Genomic DNA, 17,206 nt, shown 5'->3' on the forward strand with positions numbered 1-17,206 from the left:
CCCAAATCAAACCATATCATAATTACGACTGATATAGAGGATTCTGAGAACTGCTACAACAAAAGCAAAAGCAACACTGTTCCCACTAAAACTAAATGTAAGTATCAACACTGTAATGCCTTTTTTATGTTTATGTCTGATATGTATGCATCTGGTGCTGGCCCAGCCCGTCTGCCAATGTGGCCCCAGAGCCAAAAAGTTTGCCCACCCCTGTGTTAGACGATGCTCAGCCAATCAGAAGTTGGTATCACAGGCTAACCAATCAGGCTGCAGCCTAAAACTGATGTTCCTATAAACAGACTGGCTCTTTACCTGAAGTTTGTCAGGTACTGCCTGCTGTTCAGGGACCGATGTCAGCTGATAGATATGGGGAATCCCCACTTTCTCCGTTTCAGTTAATAATGCTCAAGTAGGTATAGCCAATCATACAGCACAGTATGATCACATGATTAGGCTAAGGACAGACGGATGGAGACATGAATATCTCATATTTCATGGCTGCACTCCTTCTGGTTTTGGGCTCTATAGACCGGAAAGGTAAAAACCTCACAGACAGACACACCAACATCCTCCTGCTTTACTCTGAGCAGGAGGATAAGACAGAGATGTGTGTCTTTAGTGATAACCTGGAAGTGTGCCATGGATGCTGAACCGAAGGTCCGAGTCAGTCCTGGAGGCATCACCAGAATTTTAGGAAATCAGAAATAAGGGCTAACGAGCTGCAGATAAAAATCCAGAGCAGAGCTAAGAAAAGGTGAGGATGTGTGCCGGGAATCAGGCCACTGAAGGTAAACTGAAGCCATGAACCAGTCTGCTGAAACCTGCTACCATGACTGCAAGGAGGAGAAAGAAAGCACTGAGAGGAGGAGCTGAACCTTCCCAGGAGGATATTTATAGCAGGGAGAGCAGCGATGAGAGTAATGACACTGGCTGGGAACAGGAAGTCCAGAAATAGAGATAATGGGATGATAGACGGACAATCAAAGAGGAAAAATTCAGGACTTTTTACACTTGTAAAAGAATGCTTTAAGAGCAGAGACAATTTTATTCATCCATCCATCCATTTTCTTCCTCTTATCCGGGGCCGGGTCATGGGGGCAAGCAGCCTAAGCACTGAAGCCCACACCTCCCTCTCCACAGCCACCTCCACCAGCTCATCCGGGGGAACACCGAGGCATTCCCAGGCCAGCAGAGAGATAATCTCTCTAGCGTGTCCTGGGTCTCCCCTGGGGTAGGACATGCCTGGAACACCTCACCCAGGTGGGGCCCAGGAGGCATCCTAGTCAAATGCCCGAACCACCCCAACTGGCTCCTGTCAATGTGGAGGAGCAGCGGCTCTACTCTGAGCCCTTCCCGAATGGCCGCACTCCTCCGTGAATCGCCACGTTATCGTGGTGGAGGGGTTTGTGTGCCCCAGTGATCCCAGGAGCTATGTTTTCCAGGGGCTTGTCCCCCTGGTAGGTTCTCCCAAGGCAAATTGGTCCTGGGTGAGGGGCCAGACAAGAAGCGGTTCAGAAGACTCCCATGAAAATGCCAACAAGGGAACCGTTTACCCTGCCTGGGATAGGGTTACCGGGGCACCACCATGGAGCCAGGCCTGGGGAGGGAGCTCAAGGGAGAGCATCTGGCGGCCGGGAATTAGCCTGCGGTGCCCGGCCAGGCGCAGCCCGAAGAGACGACATGGGCCTTCCCTCCTGTAGGCCCACCACCTGCTGGTGATGAGCAGAGGCCCTGGCGGACAGATCCCCGGCTATTGGAGACAATTTTATATTTTAGAAAAAAAACAATGTGAAGCTTTTCTTCATTAAATATGATTATTAACTGATTTTAAAGTGTTACTTAAAACACTTCCTTACTCATAATGTGAAAACAGTCATTAGTGCAGCCCTCTGAGGTGTTTGTTTAAAGAAATAACTGAGCTCAGGTCAACACTTAAACCCCTACTGGAGCCTCCATTTCCCACGATGCACCTGAGCTTCACGTGAATGCTGGAGCTCAGAACTGATCTGGTTTCAGCTTCACAGCACATTTGGTTTTGCTTCATTTTCATTTCTGAGCATCTTTCCACCATCAGATGAATCTTTCCTTTTCTCTCTCCTCTCCATCTCTCGCCCACATCCTCCTCCCACCTCTCTCACCTCCCAGCATCCTCCACTACAATTACCGCCTGTTAACGCTCGCTCTCCCCCGGCTTTCTTTCTGATGAAAGCTGTCAGGAGCAGCCACTTCGTTTTCCTCTCTGCTTCCGTCACACTGCCACAGATCTGCATGTATGTCTGTACGGGAGAGGTCTGTTTTACCTGGTTTAAGGAAAAAGTTCGCCTTAAATTAAAAACCAACAAGAAAATCTTGAAACTAGTTCTAACTCTGAGTGGAAGAGCCTGAACCAGCATCTTCTGAACACACACACAGGAAAAAAAAATGCAACACAGTCAACAAAACTTTCAGGACAAAATGTCCTTACAGGGACTCACAAAGAGGAGGAAACATGTGCAGGACTTAAAACAATCAAAACGAACACTTTAAAACCCAGAAATCTTTCCACCGTGTTATGGTTCTACCGCCGGGCCTCCTCCCATTTGGGCACGCCTGAAACACCTCATCCAGGAGGCATCCTGGTGAGATGCCCAAACCACCTCAAACTGCTCCTTTTGATGTGGAGGCGCAGCAGCTCTACTCTGAACACTCGAGCTCCTCACCCGCTCTCTACGGTTGAACCCAGACACCCTTTGGACGAAGCTCATCCCCGCCGCTTGCATCCATGATCTCATTCTTTTGCTCACTACCTAGAGGTCACAGGTGAGGGTGGGAACATAGATACTCAGCTCTGTTCACCACAGCAACCATATTACAGCCAACGCCACCCCACCCTCCCCTCACTCAAGAACAAGACCCTGAGGAAACTTAAACTCCTCGACTTCGGGCAGCAGCTCCTCCCTCACGCAGCGAGCACGCCATCCTTATCCAGCTGAGGAGCATGGCCTCAGACGAGCAGCTTTAACTCATCATTAAACAACTCCTCATTATAATAATGTTTTCTTAATTTTGTGATAAACGTAGAGTTGGATGCATGATATTAAACTGCTGATAAATAACACTCAAAAGCACGTATCTGCAGTCAGAGCCCATACAGGCAGCGTGGAGCTGACTCAGAAACCAGCATAAAACGTGAACCTGAAGCCAAGTTAAGATCAAACATCTACTGTTGCTGAATCTGCTGCTTCGTGCTGGAAGTGAGAAAGAAACTCCTTACAAACATCCTGGAGTCTGAGCCGGCGCTCGGGACTGCTGGATGCTGCCGTGAAGCTGCTGCTGGACCACAATGATAACGAGTCTGTGTGGAGGGAGGAGGAGGAGCGGCCCATCGTGCTCCTGTTCAAATAAAACACCACCTGCAGATTTAATAAGGGCAGCAAACTTCCAGGAAACATGACCTTAATGTCCTTGATTTTCAGACTGACCCACAGTAACCCTGATCTGCACTGAGGGATTCCACCTGCAGATGAAAACTGACTTCAGAGCTGCTTTCAAACCACGTTCAGCTCATTACGAATTTGCACTCCAAGTGTTTAGACTGTCAGATTAAAAGCCCACATGGCTGATTAAAGCTGGTGTTCAAACCACATCATTTTCTTTCAAAATAAAAGCGTAACCTCATCAAACTTGAACTCCTCCATAAAAACAGTCCTGCGGGCGCCCGAGGACGATCGCCTTCATCTGCAGCAGATAATGCTGCATCTTTTCTTTCCTTCCTCTCCGAGGCTGCGCTCAAAGACGGGCATTATCAAGTTAAAAGCACACGTTGCCATGGTTACCGCCGTCCCAGCACGCATTGTGCGCGAGCCCACTCGTCAAGCTGGCGACGGCGGCACAAAGACTCTCGGCTGGAGCTTCACAAACTTTACTGAGAGTGGAACTAAATCACAGCGACAGCTTCCACTGCAGAGCTGCAGAGACGGCGTCGATGAAGGAAGACCAGAGAGTCAAAGAGAAGCAATGAAACTGACTGAAGGCCTACAGAGGTCAAAGGTTCTTTGGTTTCTCCTGCTGCTTTCTTTGCTCCAGGGAAACCAAAATCTGGAGTGGACACAAAGAGAAATCAGATAAAAATCCGTGCTGATGTTTTTGGAGAGACAGATGTGTGCTGACTTTTGCCAAAGGACCAAACTGCTCCACTTTCCAGCTCTGAGCTCCAGGCCCTGAGAGCTGCAATAAAGCTGCAGTTCCTCTGGTGTCCAGCAGGGGCGCCACAGTGAGCCAGTCCCCATAGACCCTGTGTTAAAACCTTCCAGCAGAAATAAACAGCTGATACAGAAACTGCTTTGGTCTCTGTGGATAATCTCCCCCTTCATAACAGCTGTATGGGGGGAGGATGCTTCTATAACTCACCTTTTTATATATTGCATTATTAGGGGCGTGGCCTCTCTGACAGGCCCAGCTGTCTGCAGTTTGCTGAGTGAACTTCTGGGATTTTATTGGATGCTGCTGAGACCCAATCAGCAGGTCACATTCAGCCCCATAACTGGTATTCTAACACAACTTTACTTTCAGTTAAACTTTTTTGATCATTTTTTAAATTTATTTTTAAATTAGGGTTTTATTTAGTCAAGAATCAAACAGTTTCTGTAAGTATGGTAACATACAGTCACTGCCCTCACTGTCCCGGGGCTGATCGTGTGCAGAAAACCATTAAAGGGGAAATAAACAGGCTTTCCAGCAGGATCGGATTTATTAGCGAGAAGCATCGTTACAAAGAAATCGTTTTACAGAAACCCCTCCTCCATCACTACAAAGAAAACTCATCAGCTGATTTGATTATCAATGAATCCTTTCAGGTAAATAAAGGTCAAATGTCTGCTTGTTCCAGGTTCTTGTTGAGCACTTGTAGTTCATGAACCTGCTGTGCGACCTATGACCCTGCTTACGCCGCTCTCTACAGTGTGGAGAAGAAGATGAAATGAGGAGCTCTGCAGCACATTTTCTTCTGTCAGATGGAAAAACAGACGGATCTCATATCTCTGTATTTTTAGCAGCTCTGACAATTTTATAATTCAAGTATCAATTGTTCACCATGGCAACCCAAACGGGCAGAATCTCACGCGGCGTTCAAACTCCCACGCAGGACAAGCTGCCTGCACGGCGCTCTGCAGCCGCGGCGCTCTGCGGCCCGAGGTCTCCATTAACAGACGCACACCTACGCTCGCTGCACCTGCCGGCCCCTTTTCAGTCAGTGCTTCTGTCACAAATTCAGGAATAAATATGCAACAATGAAAATATTTCGTAACACCAGAGATTTTCAGAGCCACCAGAAAAGATTCAAATCAAACTGAGAACAAGGAAACTCAAAAAGATCCGAGTGCAAAGCAAAAACAATGACGTGCCCCCGAGTTTATCATCATGTAGCTCACTTACAAACTCAAACCCGCACAGTTGTGGACAAGGTCAGCCTTCACTGCAGTGAACACGCACACAGCGACAGGTGTGTGAGTCTATCTAGGACATGCATGAGGAAGTCATCCATCAACTCTCCGCTCTGCAGTCTTATGTAGGCCACACGGAGCCATGTAGGGCGGCGGCAGCAGCTATCTGACCCGACACCATCAGGCGCAGAGGCTCAGCGTCAGCGGGCCGGAGCTCCGAACGCCGCCGCCACCGGCAGTCTCAGCACGGGTCTGAGCGGGGGGGCTGCAGGACACACAGGAAGCTCTGGTTCAGCGACGGACATTTTGGCTCCAGCTCAGAGTTTAAAAAGTACCCGAAATGATTACGTTCTGCAGCCACCAGACCTTCGTCAACCCGTCCCACAGAATGACTTGATTACAGAGTCGGATCAACTCTGTCCACACTAGGACTGCACAGAAAGCATAAATAGTTACAGTCACATTAATCCCAATCTTTTCTAAATTCCAGCCAGAACAAAGCTCTATTACAAGCTTATTTTTTCTGTTATTGATACATAAGCACTCGTTCGATTGGATCATCCCTGCTTTGGGAAAACTTAAAAAACAGCCAGAATTTTTATGCATTTGTTACATCTGCTCCATTTTAGGGACCATAATTCATTAAATGAACACTGTGTTTTATTTAAAAAGAAAAGAAACTAACAACTGTGACCATAAACTCACCAAGTGTTTACTGAGGTCAGAGGTCAAGGGAGAAAGTGAATTTTCTCATAGACTTCCATACAGTCACACGTCTTTGTACAGGAGTCGACCCCTCAGTTAAGTGAGGCTGAGATCACACATAACTGAGGCTGTAAGGGTTTAAATGGAGCCTGCTGCACTGAAGGTCACAGGAAAGGTTAAAGGGAGCGAGTCGGCTCCATCTTCTTAGGATTATTTTATTTTATTGCTTTAATGCAGAGAGGCTCTCAGAAGAGTGAATAGCACCCTTAAATCTGGAATGCCGACAGCTTTTTGACCTTTTGACCTTTGATCCGAGCATTCGGACCTCTGCTGGAGTGGCAGGTACCCTCTGCGCTCCGACAGGGATTGTTGGAAAGGCCGGGCGCAGACTAACGTGTGATTATCTTCCTGCGTCAGCTTCGTTACGAGGAAAGCAAACTGACACATGAACAGCGTCTGTGGGCGAAACACAAAGACAGCAGCGAGGCCGCAGAGTCCCGGCTCTTCCTGTGTCACTGTGACCCGACACGGAGCGGCGGATTCCCGCCCGAGTCCGCCCGCGAACGCTCCACCGCACAGCTGTTCACCACAGAGGATCTCTGAGTCTGCAGGACAGTCAGCATCTCCTTTCATCAGGTTGTCTCAGAAGGTTACCTGCTAATGCAGTTAGTGCTTCCCATGGTTACGATGATCAATCAACGGGCCAAAAACAGGCACACAAAGCCCTGATCAACTTTTCACAACGACTGACTCAAAAACCAGGGAACGTGTGTTTTATTTGAACTGCTGTAAAGAAGTATTTGGATTTACCCCTCATATGTTCTCTAAATGAGCCGACTCTGTGATAAACCTCTGATAACTGCAGCAGCGCTTCAGGTGAAGCTCCAGAGACACTGCAAACTCTGGAGCAGTTTTGACCCACTCAGTAATCTGGCTGCAGCATTTCAAACTAACTGTAAACAGGCAGGAGACGACTGACTCGCTCCAGTATACAGTGCACCACAGCAGTCCAGTGTCGACGTGACAGAGAAAACACCGCCCATCTGCTTTTCGTGGTTGGTCAGGGTTCTGGTTGGACATTAAAACCAACGTCCACAACGAGCTGATTCGTGCAGGCCGACTCATCAGGGCTGCAGAGCGTGTTAGAGAGATCCACCTGCAGCTTCTCTGTCCAGCTCTGATTTTATCTCTGAGAACAGCATGCAGTTATTTCTAAACATTTTTCATCATAACTGCTCCAGATCTCAGGACCTTATATCAATCCAACATCTCAAAGTTAACTTCAAAATGAACTGCAGCATCTCCCAAAATATCCAAGTGCCTGAAACCTGCATTCTTTTAAATGGCCACCAGGGGGTGACACTTGAGGTTGCAAAAAGCCTTCTGGTCCTATAGCAGTCTATGAGAAAATGACCCTCTGCCCCGACCTCTGCACTCATATTCTTAAAGATTTTATGGACTCATAGACACTGACTTAAACATTAGGTCCTCTTCTGTAGATTATCCAGAACATTCTGACTGGCCAACAGTTGATGATCCTGCAGGACCAATCAGAGTGAGATTTTAGCCTGAACCCTGCAGCAACATTTCAGCATCAAATAAGTCTGAGCAGTGGATTTAGGGAGGATCTCGATCACTAGCTTAAGTATTGATAAAGGAGGATCATGTTGAACCGTGAATCCTGAAAACTACTGCAGGAATGAAAACATGAAGCTGCAAATGAGCAGAATAGGGCACCTTTAAGGAGGTCGGCAGAGGGCAAGAGCTACAAAAAACACTTCCTAACTGAGCCCCCTCCTCATCTCATTTCACCTTTGACACCTGATTTAATTCTAAAGCAGTGCAGCTGCGTGTTTCAGGTATCTGCAGCAGGCTGAAGCCCTGCAGTCCTCCAAGCAGCAACGGTGACTAAGCTCCGTCCTCCCATCAGAGGACAAACACCAATGCAGAGCCTGGAAACACAATCCACAGCAGCTGTCTCATCACACACACACACACACACACACACACACACACACACACACACAAATCAATCAGCAGGGTTCGATAATGACTCGGACACTAAAGTTTGCCCCAGAATCACACTGAGGCTTACAAAACTAGAAGCTCCTCTTTCAAAATAAAAGCTTTAACAAAATGATGATGCAACAACATCAAATGTGAGACACAAACTTCCTGTGCCCTCCAGAACCATCTCTGCAGGCATCCTTCAGGTGGACTCCAGGTTCAAAAATCCCGATGAGGATTATTTTGGTTGGGAAACGTAAACTTGTTTGTTAAGTTAATGAACTGTGCATTTAAAATGGGTCTTTTTAAAGTCGATTTTCAACAACTTTAATCATCATTTAGTTTTCTGTGTTTTGGAGCCCCCGGGCCTCAAAAGCAGAAACCCACAAACTGAGCTCTGATAAGGCAGGAATGACCCCCCCCCGGCAGGATACATGAAGAAGGGTGAACACTGGGAATATCGACTCTTTGCATACGTTTGTCTCTTTGTTGGAAAATGAAAGTCTTTGAAACTGGTGAGACGAATAAAAACTGAAGCAGCAAAACAGCCTGACTGTACACCGACCTGAAAACCCTTCAGTCAGTTTCAGGGGCCTCTCTGCTCCATCATGTGAGAACGAACACACACACACACACACACACACACACACACACACACAGTGACAAAAGGGAATAAAGGGCTGAAAGCACAGGAATGTGTCAGCAGTCAGAGGGGATGAGATCACGCTCCCAGAGCTGGGTGGGAGAACAAGAGGGGGCGAGCGAGCACATGAGTGAATGGAGCAGAGAGAGAGAGAGAGATAAAGAAAAGAAAAAACTGAGCCGCGGACCCTTTTCCACCTGTTTTTAAGATCCCGATCTGCATCTGGATCTTTATCTGCATCAGGAAAAGTCATCGGAGCAGCTGGATACACTCCTGAGATCATAATATGTGCAGAATTTAAGCTAATTTATACCAGCTGTAAATACAATCACCCACATTACCAGGTACAGATCATGTGTTAGCAGCAGGTCGTTTGTGAACCACGCTACGAAAGCAACCCTTTGAGCTGAGCTCGGCACCGACATTCAGCATTTTTCCGATGTTCGGCATCGTTATTTTTCCTCTCATCCGATAGGCTTTTACTCCTGACGTGTGACCAATCAGCACCAAGCACAGAGTACAGCCATTTTAACTTTTTCCCCTCATGCTTCATGTTTGATAACCACTGACTGACTTCGTGCTGTCTTCAGTGTCTCTAATCTTTGAGCTGAGGAGCAGCAGATTAAGTGATGATCAGATTGCAGGTTAGCTCTCAGTCACTCGGATGAGCAGGCTGGAACATTTGTGTGTGTGTGTGTGAGCCACGCCGGCTTCCTCCCAGCTGATGCTGTTTGTGTTACTCCTTTGTGTTTCTGTCACTTTGATTTTCCCTGGAAGCTTTTCAGTCGTCTCCGCCCGTTTGTTCTCCGTGAGAACGACTTGTTTGCAGCTTCGCACCGACCTCGGCTAAACACAACGTCTGATCAGAACCCCGAGCGGTAAAAACCAAACCAAACCGAGCTCCTCTCAGCAGCCAGCCAGACGACAGCGGCCGCTCGCCATCAATAAGTCATGTGGTCACATTTGCTCACTCGGGCGAGTTGTTTTGTTCAGAGCAGAGATTCAAGTGAGACAAAGAGAGCAGGAATTTAAGAAAATCAGTCCGACTTCAGTACAATCCTGAAAGGAGAGCGCAGAGAAGAGCCACACTGATAGAGTTTAATTAAAGTAATAATAATAAAAATCACTTTTTTAGCAGCTCCTGACAGACAAAACATGAAAAAGGCTAAAAGAAACTGGAACTGTGACTGAGGATGAGCATCACATCAGTACTGTGCAATCTAAAAAAAATCATTAACTCTGATTAGTAAAAAAGATTTGTCCCCTCTGTTCTCAGCAGAACCACCAGGGGGAGCCATTTTGACCCCATCCTTCAGCAACAGCAAAGACGTCATTAAACGGCTAATTTCCCGCTAATTTTTCTAATTATAACTAATATTTGACTACATAGGTAGCTAAGATTCAGGGTTTTTTTTTTTTTGTTGTACAGATGATATTGATTATTTCATTATAGGTCATATAGTCAAAATATACATAATAAACAGCGCATCCGAATCACTGAATTATTGCAGGAGAAGATCACTATAGAAAAGAATCACTTCTAGACGTAGATTTTACGATAATTATACATATATAATAATAATACATTAATTATTGTATTGTGTCCATACAAAGCACCGACAGATAGCTAACAGAGTAAAATGAGGCGGCTTTGCTTCATGAAGCTTTAACTGCTGTACATGCTTCACTCACCTCATGCTCGGGTCACAAAACTACCATAAACACAACATGTCACTAAGTGACACTCTGACATGTGTTTAAACGTTTCTGATCAAAATATGTATTTTCACATTAAAGCGATGATCAACCACAGACATCCCTGCTAGCACCACATGCTAGTCGCGAAAAGCTAACACAGAGGTGCTTCAGTAAAACTTAACTCGGCTCATTAAATCAAAGGAAACAGCTCACATACGTTGTATCATATGACAAACTGTTGCTACAGCACTTACAGACGTGTGTGCCCCAAGGCTCAGAGAGAAGCCACCGCGCTGCACTCAGACCGACGAACTGAACGGCTTCAGAGAAACGTGGATGACGTGCAGTACCCAAAGCTAACACTAGGCGTCACCCTAGGGTCAGGAAAGTGCTCAGTACTGAAGTAAACAGGCTTCTAAAGACTCGTTTTCTTAAACATAAAAACTAACAATAAAGCACCTTCCACATCTGCTCATCTTCACTGGACCTCCAGCTCCTCATCCACCACCCACGCCTGTCTGCCTCAGTCTGCAGCCCCCTGCCTCCTCAGCTCTGCTCCTCCAGCCGGAAACCCGTCTGATTCAGCTGCTCTGCTCTGGATTTCCCTCTTTATTTGCTCACATTAGTTCTCCACACTCTGGACTCTGCACAGCCAACGACCCGCCCAGTTCACCACACACTCCGTCACACACTCTGACCCGGCTCAACATCCCATCCGAGACCCGTTCATCTTTTATCCAACTACAGTCCCCAGTTTACACGGCCCAAAAATGAAAGCAGCCTTTTTAAAATCAGTTCAGCATCAGTCAGTAAACCTCTGTGATATTGATGTGGTCAGTAAGTATCAGAGAGGGGGGGGGGGGGGTGTTAATCCGTTTCAGCTGCTTTGGTGTTCATCAAATTACCAACAGGTGCACTAGAGGGGCAACAATGAGACACCCCCCAAACAGGAATGATTTACAGGTGGAGGACACTCACAGTTTTCCCTCCTCATCTTTTCTGACTGGTTTTCACTAGTTCTGCTTTTGGCTAGGGTCAGAGTCACTGCTGGCAGCATGAGGTCATACCTGGACCCTACAGAGGCTGCACAGGTAGTCCAACTCCTCCAGGATGGCACATCAATACGTGCCATTGGCAGAAGGTTTGCTGTGTCTCCCAGCACAGTCTCAGAGCATGGAGGAGACTCCAGGAGACAGACAGGAACTCTAGGAGAGCTGGACAGGGCTGGAGAAGGTCCTTAACCCATCAGCAGGACCGGGATCTGCTCCTTTGTGTAAGGAGGAACAGGATGAGCACTGCAGAGCTACAACATGACCTCCAGCAGCCACTGGTGTGAACGTCTCAGACCAAACAATCAGAAACAGATTTGATGAGGGTGGCCTGAGGGCCCGACATCCTCTAGTGGGCCCTGTGCTCACTGCCCGGCACTGTGGAGCCTGGAGTATTTGCCATAGAATACCAGAATTAGCCAATCCACTGGTGCCTTTCCACAGATGACAGCAGGTTCACCCTGATCATGTGACAGACCTGAAAGGGTCTGGAGAAGCCGTGGAGAACGTGATGCTGCCTGTAACATTGTTCAGTGTGACCGGTTTGGTGGGTCAGTGATGGTCTGGGAGGCATATCCATGGAGGGACACACAGACCTCTACAGGCTGGGCTACAGCACCCTGACTGCCATCAGGTATCAGGATGAAACCCTTGGACCTGTCAGACCCTACACTGCTGCAGTGGGTCCTGGGTTCCTCCTGGTGCACAACAATACTCAGCCTCCTGTGGTGAGATATGCAGGCAGTTCCTGGAGGATGAAGGAACTGATACCACTGGCTGGCCCCCACGCTCACCTGCCCTAAATCCAATAGGACACCTCTGGGACACTGTGTTTTGGTCCATCTGACACCAACAGGTTACACCTCAGACTGTCCAGGAGCTCAATGAATGCCCCGATCCAGAGCGGGAAGGAGATCCTCCAGGTCACCATCCATCGTCTCATTAGGAGCCCCGACGCTGTCAGGCATGCAGACTACTGAATATCACTTTGAGTTGCTGCAGTGAAATTTCATAAAAATGTTCCATCATTTTTCACTTTGATTTTCAGGGTCTTTGATTCAGCCTCTGTGGGCTGATGGTTTTCCTTTCCATCACACGATGGAACGTGAAGATGCCGTGGTTTTTTCCACGTTTTGTAAATAATTAAAATTGACTAAGCTTTCATGTTTCCTCATCAGTCAAGGAGGAGATGTTCTCACTGCACATGTGCAGGTTTGTAAAAGGAGCTGGATTTGAGTTCTTTACTGCTGATAACAGGAGAGCTGTGCAGGGCTGCACGCAGTATGTTTCAAATCTATATTTGATAACTTCACAATGAATTAGTCATCTGCTCATGTGTGTGTGTGCGCTGCATCCACACACACACACACAGAGCGTCCTATTATCTAAGTCCGCCATTTACTGCTTTACACACACGGTCAATATCCGATCCAGCAGTCAGGAGGCATTTAGTTAGCACTTATGAACACACACACCATGTGCTCTTAACTATGCAGCTACCAGAGCATCTATTAATTATCAATGAGCATCCTGAGTGCTGTGTGAGTGTCCATCAATAACACCTGAGGACACACTGCATCCTCTGTTCAACCAGGACGTGGAGATGGTGATATTTCTATCACGCACTGACTTAATGCACCAACCTGAGTACAGTCATGTTTTTTAAATACTCATTAAATTAATTATAGTGGATAATTCCCCCATGTTTGTGGCAATATGTAATGCAGCCGTACTGCTAGAAGGTTGTGGTAATACTGAGCATCGACCTCCAGGGGCAAAATATGAGGTTTCAGAACCTGCAGTTCTTCTAACGTCCACCAGAGGCTCCAGCAGTGAGTCAGTCCCCATAGACTCCTGTGTTAGAGCAGAAATAAGCGTTTTGGGTTTTCACTGCTGCTCTGTCAACAGCAAAAATGCTCCCAAAATAAATTTTAACAGAGAAAGAAATAAACGTCATTTTCCCCTTCATAACAGCTGCACGGGGGGAGAATTTCTTTATAACTCAGCTGATTAAACTGTTTTAAGGCTTGAAGTTTACATCATTAGGGGTGTGGCCTCTGTGATGCACCCATACAGCCGCAGCTAAAACTCTGACTGAGAGGCTTCAAAATACAGTATGTGACACCACAGACCCAAAATCCCTCCACACAGGTCCTCACTGCCAAGGTTAAAACTCAGTTTGTTCCTCACAGAGATAGATTCTCACACACACACACACACACACACACACACACACACACACACACACATACACACACACACACACACACACACAGTGTGTTAGCTTATGGCAGCTCATAAAATCCAGTGATGACTTTCACTCCACTCACAACACTGCAGCCTTTTGATGAGAAACAAGGCCACAGACACAGAGACAGACGGGTCTGTAGTAACACGAGAGAGAGAGAGACAGACAGAGAGAGAGACAGGAGGGATTGAGGACGGGGAGACGGGCGGCAGAAAAAGGATAAGGGATGAGAGAAAGTGGCAAATGTTGTGTAACAGATTTAGTTTTGCAGCAGCAGCTCTCTCATAGCTTCCTGTACACCGTTAGTATGTTTAATGAAGCCATGAATAATTTTACCTTCACACTATGAATATTGTCTGAGTTACAGGCAGAGGAGCAGGTCCAAACTTTTCATCTGCATTATTTCTCCAGCGTTTTTAAACTTTAATAATTTAGTACAGGAGAGTTTCACATGAAACTTTCAGGGCTGAAAAACTGCCAACAAATCAGTTTTACACAACAGCTGTGCCCCATCACACCATCCACAATAACATCACTATAAGTTTATGTCATTAATGCCGGTGATATCACAAGGACATGAATTTACGTTGCACAACAATGACACAAAGCCAGGCATGTCTGAGAGCGAGAGCAGCATCAGCCTCTAACATGGTGCCTCCGAAGGGAGCTGTTTGAGCACCGTGGAAGTAATCTGACTACAATCAGACGTCCAGCAAAGTGAAATACTTTGCAAAATATACGCGAAACGTCTTCCCACTGAAGATGGAAACAATTCTGAGGACCTTTAACTGGAAAATCTTTATAGTATGAAGGAGCAAAGCAGCGCAGGCTGATGCAAGTCTGCTGCATGGCTGTCAGTGAAGAGTGTGTGAGTGTTTAAAGCCTCGCATATCAACATCAACACAGAGAGGAGGCGTCTGTGACTGAGAACGACCCTGGAGACGGACGGTGTGAGGAGGCGAGGGAGTGCGAGGGTCCATCGATGTGAAACAACAGCTGATTATTTCATGTTTCTGACATTTTACAGACAATCCTTCGCTCTGACGTCAGGCTGCTGCCCACAAACGGAGGACACAGGGTCAAAAATCAGCACAGAAGGGCGCACGCGTGACCTGATCAGCAGATCGTTCCAGTTCTGAGTTAATAAATAAAAATTTTAATCTACATTTCATAGATGCACTGAAAGAAAAAAAAAAATGTTTGGGGACCCTTTAACTCTGCTTTGATCCAACAGTAAAGATGTACGAGCTGTTTGAATATCGATAACCGCGTATATAGTTAGATCATTTTATTTTGTTTTGTTGTGCCACCAATTTCTCATAATTTACCCTTATTTTAAATTGTTGAGGTTTTTTCCCCCATACATTTCTTTTTTCCCTTGTACATTTCCATTCTTCCCCTTTGTATATTTCCCATTTCTTTTTGTCACATCTGCCCATTTTTCTATCATATATTTGCATATTTTTTTCTTACATTTGCAACTTTAAGCCCCAGAATTGATTTTTTTCCTCCTTTTTCTTAACATTTTTTTTACCTGCCTACCTTCTGCAGCCCGAATATGCAGCTCTTGCTCATGTTTATGGGCTTAACGAATAAAGAATCATCTTTATTTACACTCTGCTTTTTTTAGAGCACAGTGTAATTAAGCATCATTAACCCTTTAAAACCTGACCTCCTCATCTTCACCTCTCACGAGCGTGTGCTGCTGAACCTCACAGCTCCAGCTGCTGAATGCAGGAAATAAGAGTTCAGTGTAAACGTTAACTTTCATGTAAATAAAGCTGCCGTTTCACTTCAATGCATCTACTGAAAATCTGTGGGAAAGAATCCAGAGTATTTGGTTTCAATCTAAATGCACTGATAAGACGGCTGATAACACAGAGACGTATTAGACCAGAAACAGGAGCAGCTAATGATGCCTTCAGACTGAACTCCATGTTAATGTTCCCGAATCATCAGGGATTTATTGTCCCAAATCCTGGATCAAATCCAGACGTGACAGGAAAAACTGTCCATACACATCACAGAGTTTTAACTTAAAAACTGGCCTCCTCCTCCTCCTCCTCCTCTCCACCCCTCTGGTTCCCAGTCCAAACTCTCCCACCGCTTTCCTGCCATTATGCAACTGAAGCCTGCAGCCAAAAACAGCCTCCCCGCCCAGCCGCCCTCCTCCTCCTGCTCCTGCTCAAACAAACAGCCTCTCATCCTCCCTCTGCTCCGGCAGACGGGTGGAGGACGCAGACGAATGAGAGAGAGAGACCCTGTCGTCGCTGTCAGGGTCCCGCTGGGCGTTACATGTGCAGGAAATGCAGATGAACAAACTCTGAAGGTTTTACGTGGATCCAGGAGATCAGAATTTAGAAACATTCTGTTTGTTTTAACAAAGTCTGTGCGCGCGCACACACACACACACACACACACACACACACACACACACACACACACACACACACACACACACACACACACACACACACGTCTAGGAAGAATCGTAGTTTTGAAAGGACAAAAGGTCGTGCAGGGTTCAGCGTGTTTGGGTTGTAAGAGCATGTGAGGGCGGTGAAACGCAGCCATATTTATTCATTAATTGTGATCAGCATCAGTGAATGGATCTCCTCCTGTACGGCTTCTAATGCATGACTGCTTATTTACAATAATGGATTTTAGTATGATTTATTTATTAAGCAGGAATCAAACTTTAATATAAGCTAATGTTTTTCAGTGTAAAGCTTTCTGACTGGTTATTACACTAATGGTACTTGCATGAAGTGGAAAAAATAGATTTCTCTGAACTCATTTTGACACTGATGCACAAACTCACTGCAGTCCAGCTGCAGCTCTTTTATCAATTACTGTGTGAGCTGTTAGCTTTAAAGTTAATGGATTAGGGTTAATGTACACTTTAAAAATAAAATATAAGACCTAAACAAAGATATTAATGTCTTTACCAAGTCTGGAAGTGTGTGCCAGCTTTGGGAAAAACACCTCCTCCCCCCTTTAAGCCATCTTTTGTCTGATCGCTCGCCCCTCGATTTGAACAGCAGGTGAAAACAGCGCAGAGATCCTCGCTTTACTTGGCTGAACGTTCATTATGGAAACACTTGGCTGAACCGCATCATTCAAATCGAGAGAGGATCAGCTGATTTGAAAAGGGATTCCTACCAATTCGATGGAGCCCTCACAGTCCCATGCTTCAGTCAGCATGCTCGCAGATGCAGAAACTATAAGAAAGTTAGCTAGCACAATTAGCACAAAGTGCTGCGACTCCACACTGGTGTTTCTGGGACCAGCAAACACTGGTGAAAAGTATACAAATCCATTCATCACATACTCTCATTTTGAAAGTTCCACCTCTTGTACTGTCGTGTTAGTAGAGCTGCATCTCCTCATGGCATCAAGATATTCATATTCTGTGTTTTCAGGCATGTGGAGGAAC

The 17,206-nt window shown here is 46.2% G+C and overlaps 1 protein-coding gene across 2 annotated transcripts in view; it reads right to left on the reverse strand.

Annotated features, from left to right (window-relative positions):
- Positions 1–17,206, reverse strand: part of LOC115793136 (spectrin beta chain, non-erythrocytic 1-like) — a 126,488-nt gene that overhangs the window by 89,140 nt on the left and 20,142 nt on the right. Inside the window, exon 1 of one of the 2 annotated variants that reach the window (XM_030747954.1) lies at positions 10,728–10,819. The exons of the other annotated variant lie outside the window; for it this stretch is intronic. The gene's annotated coding sequence lies outside the window, so the exon portion shown is untranslated. Of the gene's footprint in view, positions 1–10,727; positions 10,820–17,206 lie in introns of those variants that run through there. 2 annotated transcript variants of the gene reach the window in all.

This window comes from Archocentrus centrarchus, chromosome 15 (assembly GCF_007364275.1).
Source record: "Archocentrus centrarchus isolate MPI-CPG fArcCen1 chromosome 15, fArcCen1, whole genome shotgun sequence".
Lineage (NCBI taxonomy): Eukaryota > Metazoa > Chordata > Actinopteri > Cichliformes > Cichlidae > Archocentrus > Archocentrus centrarchus.